Here is a 22,360-nt window from a genome sequence, read left to right as displayed (position 1 = left end):
TATCCCACGTATACCCCCACGTGTACCCCCGTGTGTACCCCCATGTGGACCCCCCACGTGTACCCCCATGTGTACCCCCACGTGTTCCCCCATGTGTACCCCCACGTGTACCCCCCATGTATACCCCCCACGTGTCGAGAACTCGTCGAGGGTCTTAGTTCGAATCCCGGCCGGCCAGCTCTTTTGGTTATTTTTAAATTTACTTTATTAGCTTAGCCGAAAGGTAACGTACTACACTTGAAATAAACAAGAACAAGGGAAAACAACATGACTTCAAATCTAACGAGGCAACAGCCGAATCCAGTTACTGTGAAACCACTGTGATAAAAACGTATATATGATTTGCAGAGCGGTTACTGGCCAGGGGCCTGGGTGGGGACTGAAATAGCAACGTGGAGAAGTTGTGATCAGAGGGGCTAGGGGCTACCTGGGTTTGACATAAAGTACAGATAAAAATGCTACAAACACTTTAAAAAGTGTATCCTATCAAATCATACTTAATGCTTGTGTAAAAATTTTAATACTATTTAGGTACGCTTAAAACCCGCGCATTCAGGTAAATAGAAAACACACGTCCGCTCAGAAAAGAGCTGTTAACATAATATTTGTAGAATCTCTCTTCTAGAGTCTTTCCGTTAAGTTTAGAGGTCCCTTTTTTGCAGTTTCTTTGAACCCTCGGGTTGCATCTAGCCACAAAGTGCAGGCGTGAGTTTTGTCAGCAGTGAGTGAACAACCATCTATTGCTAATGAGTTCACAATTACAACAAATATGCTCAAAATGAAGGTTATATTTAAAGGCTATTTTCCCAAAGCGATTTTCACTAACAAACTCCTACAGATAAACTGTGTCCTATTACGCTCGTAAGACATAATTGCCTTGAAAATCGGCAGGAAAGCGAATTAACGTGTTCTTCAGATCTAGAAATTAGAAATTAAGTTTGAAATTAAATGCATCAATCTCAATGAAAAACAGCCAATATCATTTGCCCATGACGTTGGCATATGGATGTCAAGCAACATGCAAATGCTTGAAGTTTATAACTTTCAACCTTCAGCTTAAAAGTGAAGTGTTTGTAAGCCTGTTTCTGATACAGATATTACAAAATTTTAACAAAATTTTAAAAAATTTCCAGCAAAAGTATTTTCATTTGCTTATTTTATTGCTTGTTAATAATTTATTAAGAGTTTTTCTTGTTGTTTCCTATTACTCGCTAAGTACTTCGAAGAATATTCTGTTGTTTGATGTGAAATGAGCTTATTTGGGACATTCCCCGTCATGTCACTTTGAGGTGATAATCTTAAAAGAAGGCTGGGAGATCTGTCATGCTTTTTCCATATCCTTGCGTGCCTGGCTTACCACTGCTTAAGGCAACAAAACAACAAATTTCAGGAAAAACATAAGACAGAGAGGAGAATTTACTTACAATCTGAATCAGAATTTCACTCATTTAATTCAAGGAAAGAGACCAGGATCTGAGCAGATGGTGACATTGCATATAATGACGTCAAGGGTTATTATTTTCCCGCCTGCACATACGCCGCTGTTCCGTTACTCAAAGTTGTTTTGAGTTTAAAAAAAAAAAAAAAACGCGCAAAGACATAGTGTCGTCGGCTGCGCGTGTGGTGTGTTATTAACTTATTTGGTCAAAACAACTGAAGAGGAGCCATCATGATGCATTTACTCTTATTATCTTTTCATACTTTTTTTGCTTTTAACTCGGAAACTCTTAAATTATATTTGCCTAGAGAAAGAGACAGTTCTTATTATTGATATATTGGTCTATTGTAGTGGTCCCATCGTTCTATTTTTCTTAAGCTCCTCTTTTTTGGTAAACAAGCGAAATATTGCCTTAAGGATTATGTTAGTTTTAACGTTAAAATAAAATAAAAATAGCACGAAGCAAAGCAGTTCGATGCAAAGCAAAAGAAATCCACGCATTCGAAGGCAATAAAAAGTTACCAAAAAAGAGGCCATTTCAAAAATTTTGCTGTAAAAAATTGCTTAAATGTTCATCAAAATAGACCAAGAGACAACATGAAGCCATGTAAGGCACTTCAGGTAAGAATTGAGCAATAGCATTTTATTTATATTTAATTTTGTGGGTTGTATTGTTATGGTATGGTTTATCACTTAGCGGGAAGTGAACAAAGGAAATCCCTTTCATGCGTCAAACGTTCTGTTCTACAAGCCGTCCCATGATCTACAGCAAATAGGGGACTTGCGCTAGGAGATCACGTGACCTTTCTGGGTGGCAAATTCAAAACAAAATAATCAAGCAAAAAAAATCGGAAATGACTGCGCCTGTCACACCAGAGAACGACAAAAAAAAATCTTGAAATAAAACTAAACCCTTTTAAAAAAAGAAATCTGGCTTTTTCGTGAGCGCTAAATAAGTTGCTTTTTGTTGCTGTTATTATGCCGCTAAAAGCCTGAGCGCGCGCTAGTTTGCCACCCAAACAGTCACGTGATCTCTTAGCGCCTATTGAAGTCAATTAATGCCATTAATGCATATTCGTTTTTGTTTTTCTCGCTTGCTTCTAATATCGGTTTATGACCGTCTTATTACCCATTTTTATAGCATTTCATAAAGGAATTCAATTAAGACAAGCTGGATAAGCCGTAGGTTATTAATTCAAAAGTTTATCAATATAACTCCTACGTGGAAGCCTTGAAGAGAAGCTTAAAACCTAGCCTTGAATGAAAGCAGTTCCAAAAAATCGATGTTACATTACAACATTTCTTACAATTATTACGATTAACATCTCTGAATTTTCGCCCCGACCCTTTCGGGTGAGACCTCTTTTCTCATTAGAAATTGTTGAGGCGTTTAGCATAAACTTTGTTAGTTTCCCCTAGTGACGGTCACTTTGTTTACAATAGAGTATTAAATGTTACAAAAAGTTTATTTTTCTAATCAGTCTATTGACATGGGACTAGAACAAACGATAAATCATGCACCGTTCAAAATATGTAATCAGAATAAACAGTATTCTTTTTTTACTGAAAGCTTAACACCTGTTAACCGGTGTGAGTTCTACAAAAACACATACGATAAATTTTAAAGCCTTTCGAAGTGCGATTCCTTCAAATTGTCGCATTTTATCCATTTTACACAAGATCCAATCTTAGCAGGCTAGATATCGCACAGACGAATTAAAATTTCATCGCCTTTTCCAACATATTTCATAAATAAATACACAACCCATGACCACAGCGAGACCATACATTTAATTTGTCACCTTTTAGCTCTGAAAATAATCCTGTGATGAATATTTGGCCAATGTTACAAGTCTCCACAATAACAACTTATTACTTATGCACTTGAAATTATTACAAAAAAACGACTCTTAGAAAATAGCTCTCAAGCCAGACTCGGAATCTTGTAAGTGTTATTATACATTTTCTAGTTCATTTATATTTTTTTCGTGAACCAACCATTTTTTGAGAACGCATGCTTCCGCTTCGACAGGTGACTCAGACCAATTTCCATGTTCTGTCTTACTGCAGTGACGTCAACACCACCAAAACACCGAAACTAATGCGCTCTACATCTCGGTGAAAGCAGGAACTCTTCTGCAGCTAGTATGAACGATTAACGTTAAACCTCGGAAAGTGCCGAAATGGTGAGTTCGCCAGTCGTAGGTTAATTTTCTTGAGTGTGCTAGTAGAAAAGCTACACTTTACACGAGTGTCGAGACTTGTATATAGCTTTCCATATGCGTGCAAACAGACTTTAGGCCTCTCAATATTATGCATAAATGCTAGCTTTAGTCACTGAAAAAACTTTGCTAAACGTCAGATTTGATGCTTTCAGACCGATTTTGAGCTGACAGCCGAACAAAGAAATGGTAAGATTTTTAATTTCAAATCTTTCCCATTCCATATTTTCCTCGATTCTTCCGCGCATGTGTTTTTGTTCTTTGTAGTTTAACAATCTATGTAAAAATACTCCTCTCATAATATTAATTGTGTTTTAGAGCTTCAGGAGGCTTTCTCTCTGTTCGATAAAGATGGAAGTGGGACTATATCGAACGAAGAGCTCGAAGTCGTTATGAAGTCGCTCGGTCAGAACCCTTCAGACGAGGAATTACAGCAAATGATCCAAGAAGTTGACGCGGACGGTGAGTCACTCGACGTTGCTAGCGTAACAGCACAAAGAGGACACATAACATGAAAATGAGATTACATGAAAGTATTATTCGTAGACGCTTTCTAATCTATCGACCATTGGTTAACCTCTATATACACATTACTGCAAAGCAGAGCCGGTGAATTAACATTGCACGCTTTCGTTTTTGATACAATCAATAAAACTTCAAATGCGAGACGAAAACGCCGAGCGCAACAGATGACAATGTTAGAGGCGATGTCAATTTGCAATTCAATGGTTAGAGAAAATCCCGTGTGTTTATCTTGGAAAACGCGGGAATTCCTCTGGATTACGTAGCTTCAGGCAGTAACAGTATAACCGATAACTGGGTTATGGATGTGCATCGTTATTTGCAACCCCAATTTGCGGAATTATTGGCGCTTTTTATTAATTGATCTCAGATTTTGTACATCTGTTCTGTACGTAACTATCGCATTTATTCCTCGTGAAATGCATCTTTCTAATTTACAACTTGTTTTTTCTGACAGAAAAATTACAATAGCTGAAAAAAGTATTTCCAAATATAATCTTCATAATATAGTTGTCATGATCTTCTGTTCGTTTTTATTGCGAATTTATTATATTATCCAGACCGATTAGTTTGGAAATGCACTTACAAGCGCGAGGAACTGCACACATGTTAAGAGGGCCAAAGCAAATTGCTATTTTAATAATAATAATGAAATGAAACCCACTCTGTATTTCACAAGAGATTGTTTAATATAGAGATGCGTTAGAGTACATTGAGACTTAAGTCTGGAAGCTTGAATAGCAAATAGTACCTCCTGAAATGTGTTATGTCGAGAGAACATAACAAATAGAAATCAGTAAGAACTTAGGAAAATTCTGGAGTAAAAAAAAGTAGTGAATTAGTTAATTTGCATTTGCATTTGTTCCTCAAGTAGATGACTCAGTAAAGAATCAAGAAAGGTGTGTATATTGAGTTCTTTTATTTCAATTGTTATCCCATGTTATCCCAGGCAAGAGGCATATAGTGGGGCTACCCTTAGACAGACATCTCTAGGGTAAAAGTACAACCAATGACAGTAAGCGCGCTACAATCTGAATAATACCAGCCATAGCTACAGACTGATTACTAGAAATTAGGCAAAATGCATACTGCGCGCGAAATAGCAATATTTTTAATGATTTGGACTTCGTGCTTTGAGGCAATATTTACAGCTTCGTGAACCCAATTACGTTAACGATTAAGCTTAGCGAAATCAGTAATATAAACCTTATTCACAGTGTGAATACCTTGTGGATTTTAATAAGAAAACATCGCGTTCCTTATGGCAACGAAATAATCACGCACAAAATTAACTTCGTCTGAAAATGTCAAGAGTTGTTTATAAATTTTGTGTTTGACTTTAATGTAGGCGACACTTAGGTCCAAACACTAGACTCGGTCTATTGTCATAAAGAAAACTGTCGGCATCTAAGAAGGGAATTATATTGCTAAAAAAGGTTTAATCATCTACGCGAGAAACAGTGAACTCCTACGCGGTCATGAAGCGTATGATACCAAGCCTGATTAGACGCTAAATAAGAAGTATAACAAAACACTCTTCTTTTATCTGTCACTTGAAAAAAAATATGTTTGGGAAAGTTTTGCTTTACTAATAGCATTGACTTTAATCTTCTATTTATTTTTATTTGCGAAACCAGAACGCTTGTAATTTAAAGTTCTTCACGTTAGTTTGCCAAAACAAATTACACCTATGTGTTATTGTCTCTATACAAAACATTAAAAGGCTAGGGAATGCAAGGTCTGAGGTTGAAAGGTAAAAAAAATAAATACATTTTCCCGTCTACATCAGTGTAAGGGATTTTCTCTCTTGCTCAGATTTTTCCATTAAATTATAGATATCGTAATAACTCCTAGATAACTAGTGCTAAACACATATGCGGCTGTATGTAGTAACATTGCATTTCATTTGACACAATACAAAAGATCATATAACCCGACTTGCCGTTCACCGCTCTGACAGTTTGGCATACAGTATGTGCGATACATCTATTTCAAATAAGGCTGCACTCATGAATCCATATCGAAGCCCACGGTGCATCATGGACAACAAAAACCTAATCCAAAATGATTTCAGTGCGATCGGTGAAAAGCAAATGGAAGTTCAGAGTATGAGATATTTTTAATGATGAGAAAGCATGATAATTTATGATAAGATCATTGCATTCAGTACATATATTATTTGACACGAGTAGTCCTATGTTGAGTAATTTAATTTAAAAAATTGACATCTGTAATTTGTACTGATAACGTTCTGGAATAAATGACAAAATCTCAGTCTCTTGAGGAATCATAACATACTGAAAATCCCAATCACATCTATCTTCTTATTTATGTGAACTCATGAAGCAAAGCGTGTTACGACACAGAAATTCTCCCGAGTTCAATCTAATTTTAAATATATCTGAATCTATTATGAAGTAAGGATGTGTGTCAGTTCATATCGACGCGTAAATAAAAAGATATGATAGGTGAATTCGTAGTTTAGAGACGGTCGTGATTACAAAATCCATTTTCTTATGTGAACAGCTCATGCGTACACAGCGGGCTGCGCAGGGGGATCATTTCTTATAAGGGAATCTTCAAATACTATGATTTCTCCATTTCAAATACTATGATTTCTCCATATGATACCTATCACTGCGCACCCCCACCCCACCCCCCACCCCAACCCCCCTCGGCCAATCCTGGGAACACGCCTTGTTCAAGTAACTTTGTTCATTCTGTAGGTAATGGCGAAGTGGACTTCGAGGAGTTTCTCGCAATGATGAAGAAGCAGATGCAGCACCGAGATGCCGAGGCTGAGATGAGAGAGGCTTTCCGAGTATTTGACAGGAATGGGGACGGGTCTATAAGGTGCAGCTATAGCATATAACAGCACACAGGCACTTATAACAAAGACACTGGTTCTTATAAGCGAAGTGTACGCTGGCGATATATAGACAAAACGACATAGGCGCACGCTGTTTTAAGTGGGTACGTCCTCGACATAACAACATAACATGGGCATGAACGTAACGAAATAAGAGACAAAACATGTGTTTCCTCCTTCGTCGTTATGTCAGTTTCAGAAGCAATCGTCGGCGTTCACATAGGGTACTGCTAAACATAAATACAAACTGTTTAAAAATGTATATTATGTAACGCTTGGTACAAAATTAGGTACATGAGAAAGCCGCGGGTTCAAAAAATTCATGTTAAAAAAATTCATGTTAACAATGGCAAACATCTGCTCTGGAAAGTGTGTGCGTAGGGGGGGGGGGGGATGGCAAGCGCCCCTGCCCCTCCCCTCCCCTTCCGCCACCCCTGCTTGTCGTTGTGTCGCCAGTTTTTGGAGCGCTTAAGAGCCCCTAAACATCGCCAGCAGAAAAAGCGGTTCCACACAGCATTGTGTTTTTGCACACGTATCGAGGCAGTTCACAAACACCTTTTGCGGGACTTGAGCGAGGTTGTGCAATCAATGGTGCTTGGCGAGGTTTGGGCAGAGTTTAGCATTGCTGTAACAGGCCTTGAAATATTAGCGAGCAAAAGACATACTACGACCCTGGCTCAAAGTATCAATTCTCTCCAAACATGAGTAAATTTACCCGCCATGAACCGGAAACGAAAAGTAAATGTGAAAAAATACGAAAAAAGAAATGGATGGGAAAAGACTTTAGAAGAAAACTAGCGTGGAAGGGAGACGTGATATAAATTAAAGGAGGAGAAAAAAGCGGGAGAGAGAAATGGATGATGAATTAGATCAATAAGTGAATGGGTAACTAATAAGTAAAAAGGAGTGTGACACCACCGATGGATGGATTAACAAAAACGCATGCTATTTTGATAATTTATCTATCCATGGTTTTGTTATAGTGAGTGGGAGTTGCGAAGTGTTATGGCGAGCTTGGGCGAGAAGCTGTCAGACGACGAGATTAAGGAGATGATGCGCGAGGCGGATCTTGACGGTGACGGAGTTATCAATTTTCAAGGTTTGTCACACTTGATTTTTGCTATATTTGTAAATTGTCGTGGTGAGATCTCTAGAAGTATCTGAGTAGATATAAAAGCATAAACTGGGATGTGGTCAGAATGTGTGACGTTTGTAACGAATTAATAGTTAAGGCGTGACGTTCATGACAAAATGGCTGAAGGTGTGAAATTTATGACGTGCATCTAAGGTGTATACTATGATACAGCAATAAGTGGGAAGTTGTGATGTACTTCCTGAAGGTGTGACAGTTTTACATTGATAGCCAAAGAAGCGACATTGAACTTCATTACAGACATTGCATATGCTATAGAATTACCTCAAGAAAATGTTGTTATGTAATCTTCGCTATTTCTCCGTAGAATTCGTCCAGATGGTTAGAGAAATGGACAAGCAGCCCGAAGGCCCCCCTCGATACATGGCTAATCAGCAGTAGATCGAGACATTAACTTTGTAAATACTCGATAACAAGGACACTGATGAGGTGCGCTCTCCCGATGCAGTACCTCGAAACGCGTGAAAACCTGGTTAATAAGACAACAGTGGCTTTGTTTTATTTTAAAGATACCTTACTGTTTTGGGGCTTTGCCGAAGTGCTGATACAAAACAAGACTTCCTCGTGGCTCGACCCCCTCGTGGCTACTTCCACTGATCATAGGTTTTCTTCAGAAAGCAGTATGGATATTCCATGTAGCTATAGTAGGAACGGACTCCTCTTGCATGGCAATATAGTTTCGCCCCCACTCCTTTAGGGATGTGCCATTAGAAAAGTGAAGGGGGGGCCTAAAGAACAAAAAAAACCATTCACATCCCCATCCCCCTCCCCCTTCACTTTTCTAATGGTCCAAACCTTAGCCAGTGGGTCGTGCTGTGTTGTGTATATAGATTTAGTATAATACACCAAAAACTGGTATTCGACTCTGCCAAATTTTCGTCTTTAATAACACAAAAATTTGAACCAAATACCAGTTTTTGGTTGTATTTATTCTTCTGGTTCACGAACATGACAATTTGGGCTTTTAGAATTAGTATAATGTACCGTAAGGGCCTTACTCACTGATGTGTCTATCCTGTTGCACTTTATTCCATGTTCCTCGTTAGAAGAAGAAATCATTTCCATATCTAAAGTAGGCATCAGGTCAAATGACCAGGCACGCTTGACGAAATAGAATGAAGTGACCATAGGGCCTTAGCAGGGGATGGGGCACTGAGGGCACGTGGCCCCAAGATTTTCAAAGATAAGGAATTGACCTGCAGGGGCGTAGTTTTGTCTCACAATATTTACTTAATGTTTCTGTATCGTGCCCTGGGCCACGATTGTATTTACCCGTTTACGTTTACTAAGCACCAGTTGACTATAGAGAGCACTCCCTCTCTCAAATGCACACAATATCTCCCCCCCCCAGACACAGCAGCAGCAAATCCTTACATGAATTAAGGATAATGTATAGTATGTAGTGGTCACAAAATATATGAAGTAGGTAATCTTTTTTGTTTGTAATGTGGTCTTACAATATCTATAAGTCGTGCTTTTTTGGGAAGAAGTGTGTTCAGAGAATAATCATATTGTCAGATATATACTGTTGACTTGGTAAACAAGGTAGAATTGTAAATGATGGATTTTATCGAAAATGGATGGTGCAAAGCAAGTATTCTAGATAGAGATGCAGGTGTATTAGATGTTTTTTTTACATATCAACTTATTTGTTATAGCAATAATATTTATTGATATCTTAAAGCGCAAATGAAAAAATTGAGGCTCTATAGTTTTTATGTTTTTACCACCTTTACAAAACCAAAGACTTGGTAGATTTCATATATACATGGCAAGCACAGAACAGAGCTCACTATACAGACTTTACCAGAAAGATAGAACACACTGCACAGATTTCACCAGACAGACACATCCCTTACCGTAAACCTTACCTTCTAGTAAACGCGGAGGTATGATTTTACCTCGTGTCCATCGCACTCTCGGACAACGAACTTTCGACTTTGGTGGGGCCAAAGCATGGAACGCTCTTCCATTGAATGTTAGGGAAAGCAAATCCCTTACTATTTAGTGCTGCTGCACTAGAGACTTTATAGGTAAACATATAAATACGGTACCAACCAACCAACCAATTAACTGACTAACGAACCAACCAATTAACCAACTAACTAACCAATTAAACAACCAATTATCCAGTCGACTGGCCGACTGACTGACTAACTAACTAATAATAATAAAACATTTATTTGTCAAGCGCTAAATTTTTGGATACATATTCTAAAGCGCTATACATATTCTAACTAACAATGGTGCTCACCATGCAAAAAAGAGCAAAATTTAGAATCCCGCAAAGCAAGATAGTATACACTGTACAGACTTCACCACACAGATTGTGCGCACTGCACAAACTTCACCAGACAGACAGCGCGCACTGCAAGACTTTATGAGAAAGACTGTGCGCTCTGTACAGATTTAACCAGACAGACTGTGCGCATTGTACAGATTTCACCAGAATGTACAGATGTCACACGACAGACTGTGCGCACTGTACAGACTTCACCCGACAGACTGTGCGCACTGTACAGACACCACCAGACAGACTGTGCGCACTGTACAGACACCACCAGACAGACTGTGCGCACTGTACAGACTTCACCAGACAGACTGTGCGCACTGTACAGACTTCACCAGACAGACTGTGCGCACTGTACAGACACCACCAGACAGACTGTGCGCACTGTACAGACCTCACCAGACAGACTGTGCGCACTGTACAGACACCACCCGACAGACTGTGCGCACTGTACAGTCACCACCAGACAGACTGTGCGCACTGTACAGATTTCACCAGACAGACTGTGCGCACTGTACAAACACCACCAGACAGACTGTGCGCACTGTACAGACACCACCAGACAGACTGTGCGCACTGTACAGACACCACCAGACAGACTGTGCGCACTGTACAGATTTCACCAGACAGACTGTGCGCACTGTACAGACTTCACCAGACAGACTGTGAGCACTGTACAGACTTCACCAGACAGACTGTGCGCACTGTACAGATGTCACACGACAGACTGTGCGCACTGTACAGACACCACCAGACAGACTGTGCGCACTGTACAGATTTCACCAGACAGACTGTGCGCACTGTACAGACACCACCAGACAGACTGTGCGCACTGTACAGACACCACCAGACAGACTGTGCGCACTGTACAGACACCACCAGACAGACTGTGCGCACTGTACAGACACCACCATACACACAGTGCGCACTGTACAGACACCACCAGACAGACTGTGTACACTGTACAGACACCACCAGACAGACTGTGCGCACTGTACAGACACCACCAGACAGACTGTGCGCACTGTACAGACACCACCAGACAGACTGTGCGCATTGTACAGACTTCACCAGACAGACTGTGTGCACTGTACAGACACCACCAGACAGACTGTGCGCACTGTACAGACTTCACCAGACAGACTGTGCGCACTGTACAGACTTCACCAGACAGACTGTGCGCACTGTACAGATGTCACACGACAGACTGTGCGCACTGTACAGACACCACCAGACAGACTGTGCGCACTGTACAGACTTCACCAGACAGACTTTGCGCACTGTACAGACACCACTAGACAGACTGTGCGCACTGTACAGATTTCACCAGACACACTGTGCGCACTGTACAGATTTCACCAGACAGACTGCGCACTGTACAAACACCACCAGACAGACTGTGCGCACTGTACAGATTTCACCAGACAGACTGTGCGCACTGTACAGACACCACCAGACAGACTGTGCGCACTGTACAGATTTCACCAGACAGACTGTGCGCACTGTACAGACACCACCAGACAGACTGTGCGCACTGTACAGACACCACCAGACAGACTGTGCGCACTGTACAGACACCACCAGACAGACTGTGCGCACTGTACAGACACCACCAGACAGACTGTGCGCATTGTACAGACTTCACCAGACAGACTGTGCGCACTGTACAGACACCACCAGACAGACTGTGCGCACTGTACAGACTTCACCAGACAGACTGTGCGCACTGTACAGACTTCACCAGACAGACTGTGCGCACTGTACAGATGTCACACGACAGACTGTGCGCACTGTACAGACACCACCAGACAGACTGTGCGCACTGTACAGACTTCACCAGACAGACTTTGCGCATTGTACAGACACCACCAGACAGACTGTGCGCACTGTACAGATTTCACCAGACACACTGTGCGCACTGTACAGATTTCACCAGACAGACTGCGCACTGTACAAACACCACCAGACAGACTGTGCGCACTGTACAGATTTCACCAGACAGACTGTGCGCACTGTACAGACACCACCAGACAGACTGTGCGCACTGTACAGATTTCACCAGACAGACTGTGCGCACTGTACAGACACCACCAGACAGACTGTGCGCACTGTACAGACACCACCAGACAGACTGTGCGCACTGTACAGACACCACCAGACAAACTGTGCGCACTGTACAGACTTCACCAGACAGACTGTGCGCACTGTACAGACTTCACCCGACAGACTGTGCGCACTGTACAGACACCACCAGACAGACTGTGCGCATTGTACAGACACCACCAGACAGACTGTGCGCACTGTACAGATTTCACCAGACAGACTGTGCGCACTGTACAGACACCACCAGACAGACTGTGCGCACTGTACTGTCACCACAGACAGACTGTGCGCACTGTACAGTCACCACCAGACAGACTGTGCACACTGTACAGACACCACCAGACAGACTGTGCGCACTGTACAGACACCACCAGACAGACTTTGCGCACTGTACAGACACCACCAGACAGACTTTGCGCACTGTACAGACTTCACCAGACAGACTGTGCGCACTGTACAGATTTCACCAGACAGACTGTGCGCATTGTACAGATTTCACCAGACAGACTGTGCGCATTGTACAGACACCACCAGACAGACTGTGCGCACTGTACAGACACCACCAGACAGACTGTGCGCACTGTACAGACACCACAGACAGACTGTGCGCACTGTACAGTCACCACCAGACAGACTGTGCACACTGTACAGACACCACCAGACAGACTGTGCGCACTGTACAGACACCACCAGACAGACTTTGCGCACTGTACAGACACCACCAGACAGACTTTGCGCACTGTACAGACTTCACCAGACAGACTGTGCGCACTGTACAGATTTCACCAGACAGACTGTGCGCATTGTACAGATTTCACCAGACAGACTGTGCGCATTGTACAGACACCACCAGACAGACTGTGCGCACTGTACAGACACCACCAGACAGACTGTGCGCACTGTACAGACACCACCAGACAGACTTTGCGCACTGTACAGACACCACCAGACAGACTTTGCGCACTGTACAGATTTCACCAGACAGACTGTGCGCACTGTACAGATTTCACCAGACAGACTGTGCGCATTGTACAGATTTCACCAGACAGACTGTGCGCATTGTACAGACTTCACCAGACAGACTGTGCGCTCTGTACAGACACCACCAGACAGACTGTGCGCTCTGTACAGACACCACCAGACAGACTGTGCGCACTGTACAGATTTCACCAGACAGACTGTGCGCACTGTACAGATTTCACCAGACAGACTGTGCGCATTGTACAGACTTCACCAGACAGACTGTGCGCTCTGTACAGACACCACCAGACAGACTGTGCGCTCTGTACAGACACCACCAGACAGACTGTGCGCACTGTACAGATTTCACCAGACAGACTGTGCGCACTGTACAGATTTCACCAGACAGACTGTGCGCATTGTACAGACACCACCAGACAGACTGTGCGCACTGTACAGACACCACCAGACAGACTGTGCGCACTGTACAGACACCACCAGACAGACTTTGCGCACTGTACAGACACCACCAGACAGACTTTGCGCACTGTACAGACTTCACCAGACAGACTGTGCGCACTGTACAGATTTCACCAGACAGACTGTGCGCATTGTACAGATTTCACCAGACAGACTGTGCGCATTGTACAGACTTCACCAGACAGACTGTGCGCTCTGTACAGACACCACCAGACAGACTGTGCGCACTGTACAGACACCACCAGACAGACTGTGCGCACTGTACAGATTTCACCAGACAGACTGTGCGCACTGTACAGATTTCACCAGACAGACTGTGCGCATTGTACAGACTTCACCAGACAGACTGTGCGCTCTGTACAGACACCACCAGACAGACTGTGCGCTCTGTACAGACACCACCAGACAGACTGTGCGCACTGTACAGATTTCACCAGACAGACTGTGCGCACTGTACAGATTTCACCAGACAGACTGTGCGCATTGTACAGATTTCACCAGACAGACTGTGCGCATTGTACAGACTTCACCAGACAGACTGTGCGCTCTGTACAGACACCACCAGACAGACTGTGCGCACTGTACAGACTTCACCAGACAGACTGTGCGCACTGTACAGATTTCACCAGACAGACTGTGCGCTCTGTACAGACACCACCAGACAGACTGTGCGCACTGTACAGATTTCACCAGACAGACTGTGCGCACTGTACAGATTTCACCAGACAGACTGTGCGCATTGTACAGATTTCACCAGACAGACTGTGCGCATTGTACAGACTTCACCAGACAGACTGTGCGCATTGTACAGACTTCACCAGACAGACTTTGCGCACTGTACAGACTTCACCAGACAGACTGTGCGCTCTGTACAGACACCACCAGACAGACTGTGCGCACTGTACAGATTTCACCAGACAGACTGTGCGCATTGTACAGACTTCACCAGACAGACTGTGCGCATTGTACAGACTTCACCAGACAGACTTTGCGCACTGTACAGACTTCACCAGACAGACTGTGCGCTCTGTACAGACACCACCAGACAGACTGTGCGCACTGTACAGATTTCACCAGACAGACTGTGCGCACTGTACAGACACCACCAGACAGACTGTGCGCATTGTACAGATTTCACCAGACAGACTGTGCGCATTGTACAGACTTCACCAGACAGACTGTGCGCTCTGTACAGACACCACCAGACAGACTGTGCGCACTGTACAGACTTCACCAGACAGACTGTGCGCACTGTACAGATTTCACCAGACAGACTGTGCGCACTGTACAGACACCACCAGACAGACTTTGCGCACTGTACAGACACCACCAGACAGACTGTGCGCTCTGTACAGACACCAGCAGACAGACTGTGCGCACTGTACAGATTTCACCAGACAGACTGTGCGCACTGTACAGATTTCACCAGACAGACTGTGCGCATTGTACAGATTTCACCAGACAGACTGTGCGCACTGTACAGATTTCACCAGACAGACTGTGCGCACTGTACAGACACCACCAGACAGACTGTGCGCACTGTACAGATGTCACCCGACAGACTGTGCGCACTGTACAGACACCACCAGACAGACTGTGCGCACTGTACAGATGTCACCCGACAGACTGTGCGCACTGTACAGACACCACCAGACAGACTCTGCGCACTGTACAGATGTCACCCGACAGACTGTGCGCACTGTACAGACACCACCCGACAGACTGTGCGCACTGTACAGACACCACCAGGCAGACTGTGCGCACTGTACAGACACCACCAGACAGACTGTGCGCATTGTACAGATTTCACCAGACAGACTGTGCGCATTGTACAGATTTCACCAGACAGACTGTGCGCATTGTACAGACACCACCAGACAGACTGTGCGCACTGTACAGTCACCACCAGACAGACTGTGCGCACTGTACAGACACCACCAGACAGACTGTGCGCATTGTACAGACACCACCAGACAGACTGTGCGCACTGTACAGACTCCACCATACACACAGTGCGCACTGTACAGACACCACCAGACTGACTGTGCGCACTGTACAGACTCCACCATACACACAGTGCGCACTGTACAGACACCACCAGACAGACAGCGCGCACTGTACAGACACCACCAGACCGACTGTGCGCACTGTACAGACTTCACCAGACTGACAGCGCGGACAACGCAAACTTCTTCCGACAGATAGTCTTAGCAGTACAAACCGTTGCAATTTTAGGCAAACATTGTCTTTATGACATTTGTAATGTATATCGCGCTATCATAATCTAGTGGAGAGGAGAGGGTATTAACCCCACCCCACACCCACTTCACAAATTCATCCCCCCTACATATTTTATATATCGGTGCTTTCTTTCTTTTCCACTCATTGACCCGCCCCTGGTCATCCCGTTCAGTGGTCATGACAGGGGTAAGGAGAGGGTGTTAGCCCCCCACCCCTCCCCCACCTCACAACTTCATTTTCCCTATATGTTATCGGTGCCTCCTTTCTTTTTATCTCATTGAACCGACCCTGATCATCCCGTTCAAAGGTCATGACATGGTACATAGCCCCCCCTCCCCCACTTCACAAATTCATCTTCCCTATATGTTTTATACAGATACAAAAATTTTATTTGGAATCGTATACTGATATATTGATTGACATCCAAATATTATTAAAGATGAAAAAAGACACTAATTGTACGGTATTTTAAGTTTGACAGCGATATTGATCCCGGAGGAAGAAGCATTTATTTATTAATTTAGCGTCGCTGCACTGTGACATTAATGCCAGTATAATTAATAAGAAAATGAAAAACACTTTCACCGGACATTCTAGTGAACTTTACGTTTTCTATTTTTAATGGTTTTAGTCAATTCTTCCCGCTTCTGTGCCTTTATTTTTAACTTATGGACCCGCCGTTCAGTGGTCATGACAGCCGCAATCCGATTCCTTCATGTCGCGATAATCGTAGTCGTAGTTCTTGATGAAGCAGTGGAACAAACCATAGCAGTCGAGTCCACCGGAACACGCCAAAAAAGGGCATCCGCAGAAGATACCGTAGTGGGTGTCGATATCATGGGTTAGCGGGTAACAGGCGTACGATTTGCCCGCGAATGTTATATAGTCGTGGATCATAGGAAAGTCCTGTTTTTTACCGACCTCACCGAGAGCTGAGGGAAGAAAAGTTTTGAAACAATATACATAGCTCTTACTGAACAGCCGGGGGGGCAATAGGGGTATCCTGCCCGCTAACTGACCAATAAGGGCGCGAGTAACACGCACTGTAGCTATAAGCTATGATAATGTCTACAATCTATTGTCTGCCAAAAATCAACCAATGAGAACGCGGGTGGACAGTAAGGGGATGTACTGCCCGCTAATTGATCAATAAGGTCGAGGGTAAAACTGTAGCTATATTATCAACTACTACAATGCCTAAAATCTAGAGAGCGCGGGTAGCAATGTAGATATATTATATGTATATTACCCATACTACCTCGCAGTATGGGCGCGTGCGGCAGAGCGCTCTTGACAACGTTTATTGAAATAGCTGTAAACTAATGCCTACAATTTACTGTCTCTTGGTGGCGGACGAATTGTTTGTATGTACAAACGCACATTGGAATTACCTGACGCAATCTGAATTAAATGAAGCTGACATATTTTGTTAGCATGAAATTCTCTGAGTCTTTCTTACGATTTCGTCAGTTGACGGGGCACACGATAAGCTCGTGATATAAAGAAGTAAATATAGATTGCTAGATTGGGTAAACCCTTTGGTAGCCAAAGTGCGTCATTTTTTTATTACAAAGAGTGTCAAAAGCCACAAGTAAGTGCGTCAGAATTAAAAAAATGTTTAACACAAAAGGCGTTAAATTATGTCATCTTTTACATCGTGTTTGGAAGAAAAATAACCTGTTTATTTGATGAAAATTGATTTTTGCAAACAGCTATGCTATCTAGACTTGGTTTGTTGTATATATGAGGATTCAATTCGAGAACCAAAATAGAGTCGCAATATGTAAAAGGTTTGGAATTATTATTCACTCCTTTTTCAGGGTGACTTAAAATCGTTTCAAAGGCCATTCCACCATTTAGTTACGGTGTATTTCCAAACGTACCTGTGCTGTTGCATCCCTTATACAAGGGGCCTGCCTCTATTGCGACTACAACAACCATCATCAGCGCCAGGACATACGTAGAAAACATCTTCGTGATTACCTGTAGAATCATACAAATTTTCCATAAAAAAGCAAGCTAACAACACGACAGACGTGGAGTGGGTTAACACTTCTTGTCTGTCTTTCCTTCTTTTATATGAGAATGTTGGGGTAGCATTAAGTAAGATGAAATGATCCCTACAAGGCCTCTAGATTGATATCTCACCTTAGTCAGGCTGCTAATGGAGCCTTCTTGTTGTTTAGGGAGTAAGTGGCTTTATTGAAACTTATGCTACTGGTATTTATAGCAGTCGAGACTTTATTTCTATTATCATTTTTAAATATCTACATGATTTTGTCACATGTCATTCCCTGAGGTGATTACGAGCCATGTATGATGATGCGTTAACATGATTTTTGTCATCTAGATTGGTCATGTATTGATCTGTTGAAGCATGTCCATTCAACACGCATAAAGCGTTTTTTCGTAGGCTATGAAACCCTATTGCAAATGGGATGTCTCATAGCGAATAAATCCCGCTACAATCACGGTTAATCCATCCTATAAAAGTACCATTTAATTCAGGAAAAGAGTATTTTTTTATAAAATGATTTCGAATATCAAAACAAAAACCAAAACAAAATTGTCATTGCCTTTCCATAACTTTTGTCACATGTGATTCCTTGGTGGTGATTATGTATGCTGATGTGTGATAAGAAAGGACGGTGACATACAGGCATGTAAAAGAGTGTCCCATGTGTGCCAAACTACGTGGGTTATGTTATCGGGGGTTATCGAATTGAGGGGAGGGGGAGGGGGGGGGTTGATAGAAAGGAAAGGAGGCATCATACCACTCAATCGTGCTCTGTATTAATGGGGTGTGGGGCGAGGCCTTTCCTGAACCCCCCCTGGATCCGCTGCCATATTATTGGATCACAAAGCTTATCAAGAAAGGCTCTAATAATAGATATGAAGCTGAAGCGACAGTAAGTAAACCTAAGTTGTAATGCGAGAATGTAAATGATCAGCTGAGATCTAAACTCTCTGAACCTGCAATAGCAGGGGAGATTGAAGGGGAAGGCGCTTAATACAACGAGGGTTCTTATTCAAACTATTAATAACCAGCAACGATAATAATATCCTGCTATAGAATTTCTTTACACGTGCTACCATTCATCTAAGTAGATAGTAACACAAAATACACCATATTCGGTGGTGAAGTGCGTTTATAGAGAAGAGAAATGAAGGAGAAGACGTCTTCTCGCTCCATTTCTTTTTCTCCCGCCCCCTACCCCCACCCCCTCCGCCGGCCTTGTTCCGTGGTTTTCGAGGACGCTTTTATTTATCAATTTGACGAGCCCAAGTTTTAATCCGGAATTTCTTCAACAAGAGGCAATTTTCACCATCGGAACATAGCATCACACGCTTGATTGTTACCACAGGGAGGTAGAAATGTCACGGGCTACCTGTGGGTCTGAAGTGCTGAAGTGCTCTGATGTCGTATGGCGGGCTCATATTTCCTCCGCACACGTTTGTTGGAGACGTCTCGAGATGTTGGAATTTGCCGAGCTACTCACAACCCGGTCTAATACAGCCCTGAAAGCCTTTCCCGTAGAAGAAATGCAGGTAAATAGCAGTTCTTTTGTTGCATATTATAAATGTTTTGTGGAAAAGTGTAAACTGAAGGTTATAATATCTGTTTTATTGCCGTGAAATGGCGATAACATATCTCCTGCGCCATGTGTGCGAAGCGACATTTTCTCACACACAGTGACTAGTTCACCTCGTTCTAGCATATGTTAGATCAAGTAACGTTGTGCCTCGATGGTTCTTGTTTTGTTTATCATTGGTATTTCCATGCGCCGATGCAAGGAGTGTGAATAGTGCTGAAAAGGATGGACTTGTGACGAAAATATCAAGCGATGCTTTTCTTTTTAGGTCAATTTAGATTAAGTGTTAAAACAGTTTATTATTTACTGTTTACCTAGAAATATTATATACTAAGAACAGTATCCCTACTTTCTAGTACTTTGCTTTCATTTGACTATATAACTACACAAAACCATTAAAGAAAATGCTATACAGTCTAATTTCTGTAGCTTTGCATCATGGCAAACTACACTGAATCCTCTCAATTCAAAATCACTTACGTTCCTCGTTAGAATAGCCATCATTTTTTTGGCATAAAAGGTTTTGAGGTAGATAAATTTATACAGTAAATGGAGAAAAACTTTTTAGGTTTTGTCATCCTGAATTTTCGTGTTTAGAATGACAGAAGCAATTTCCATCTCTGGTGATTCTGCAAGTAGTGATCTTGCATTCGTCACTCATCTCTAGTTTATTACTCTTTGTACGGTAGTTTTCCATGATTATTTAAAAAAAAAACTTTCATTCAATGACATGATTCTTATTTGGACAATTACAGCAAATCGTAGGTATTATAATGGTATAGATACCTAAAAATTTAATGATAACATCCCTGAAGACAATATTTGTGTATGTTGCACTGTCTCTCCGCATACTACCTTGCGATTCCCTCTCCTCAACTTTAACCTTAACACTGTTCAGGGATCTTATCCGTGAGAAGCTACTGTACATAGAGCTGGCCGTGTGTAAAGACGGGCCTTGGAGGTAGATGCCAAGCCGATCAAATGTCTACCCTTGTGCCTTGTTGATCATCATGGCAAATGCTAGACGAATTGGGTGCTGTCATCTTAGCAGTTGAAAGGGCAGATCATTGTCGGAAGGGGAGAGATGGAATCTCAGAATTAGCACTTTCTTTTCAGATGACGTCACAGCTTTTATGACATTGTTATGTAGAGCTTTAACTCTCATTCTTGTACATTGCACAGTCCTTCTCAAGTATTAAGGTTTCGTAATAGCATGACTAATGTGCCGAGTTTGAGAGGGGGCATGCCAGATGGTGTTAAACTGTTTAGGAACTCTATGGGGGATTTTGGGTGCACCCACCCAACCAGGGTCTCAGAAGGTTCTCCTCTGATAGCCTCTGGTATATGGGCTCCAGGTGCATGCAGAAGACAGGGTTTAGATGGTGGCGTTTTGGAGAAACCTCAGTGGTTTTGTAGGAGAACCATGAATTCTCAGGGCAAAACTTATTCATCTCCTTTCTTGGCAGCTTACGGCTGTTGTAAAGCCCCAGCTTTCATCTCCCTTTTCATTACTTTAGAATTGAACTTGGAATGCCTTTTTTTACATTGTTGCATATGGCCTTCTCATGGTAGTGTTGCAACTTTTTGATGGCCTTTGTTTTTAACTACCACCTCTACCTCCAACAGCCGTACCATCTTATGGCTTCCCTCTTTTTTCTTGCATGGTTCACAGCGCCTTTCCCATTCTCTTTGAGATATGACTGATGCAGTCCAACTTTCTACGCGTCTGCATTCGGTAGTTTGTACAAAGGGCATGCTCATCCTCGACTTCTCATATTCATTTGTGTCCTTCCATTGTTTGTACTCTGTTAAAGATTTTTCAAGGCTGATGTTTCTTATGATAATTACTATAATTATAATTAATATATAGTATATATATAGTTTCTATATAAAGTATTAAAAAGTTAAAAGATATAATAATAGTAATGTGTTTTTATAATATATATTATATATATCTAAAATCGCATAGGGGCAATTCCATGTGAGAAGTGTTAAAATCAATAATTTTCACATTAGGATTTAGAGTGAATTATTGCCTCTAGTGCATTATATACATATTGGAGTTTGTAAAAAAAAAATTTGTTGCTGATGTGAACAACGCTGTACTCAGGGGGGCCACTTAGTACATAGGTGTACTTTATTTATCAAGAAGCAATAAAATCATGCATGAAAAATGTTTTCAGCCAAAAACAAAAACATGGCTATAAATACTTTACTTCAAACAATTTGTGTATCAATTAATATTTTATCAAAATGATTCCAATAAATAAATATTGAAATTCCAATTGTAACGTCCGTGACATTTTGTTCATATTTTTACTTTAATTGAAAAACTAATGGAAGAATGAAAAGATCCTTCTTGCTGGTAAGTTATTGGTACTAGGGATACACAATTATGGATATAAAACATCAGTGTACTGTAACCTTCAAAGACCACATGAAGCCAAAGTTTGTCACGGATGTTACGTCACGGACGTTACAGTTTCGAC

General features: G+C 42.2%; 1 long non-coding RNA gene across 1 annotated transcript; it reads right to left on the bottom strand.

Annotated features, from left to right (window-relative positions):
- Positions 1 to 16,640: 16,640 nt before the first annotated feature.
- On the bottom strand, positions 16,641 to 18,547 carry LOC116608609. The gene is made up of 3 exons (XR_004292711.2): positions 18,427 to 18,547; positions 18,162 to 18,261; positions 16,641 to 17,210 (listed from the first exon to the last, which is right to left on the bottom strand). It is a non-coding gene; the product is annotated as an uncharacterized LOC116608609 (long non-coding RNA).
- Positions 18,548 to 22,360: the final 3,813 nt, after the last annotated feature.

The sequence above is a fragment of the Nematostella vectensis genome, chromosome 7 (genome assembly GCF_932526225.1).
Source record: "Nematostella vectensis chromosome 7, jaNemVect1.1, whole genome shotgun sequence".
NCBI classification, from domain to species: domain Eukaryota; kingdom Metazoa; phylum Cnidaria; class Anthozoa; order Actiniaria; family Edwardsiidae; genus Nematostella; species Nematostella vectensis.
The sequence above is the reverse complement of the archived record's forward strand: the minus strand, read 5'-3'. Positions and strand labels throughout refer to the sequence as shown.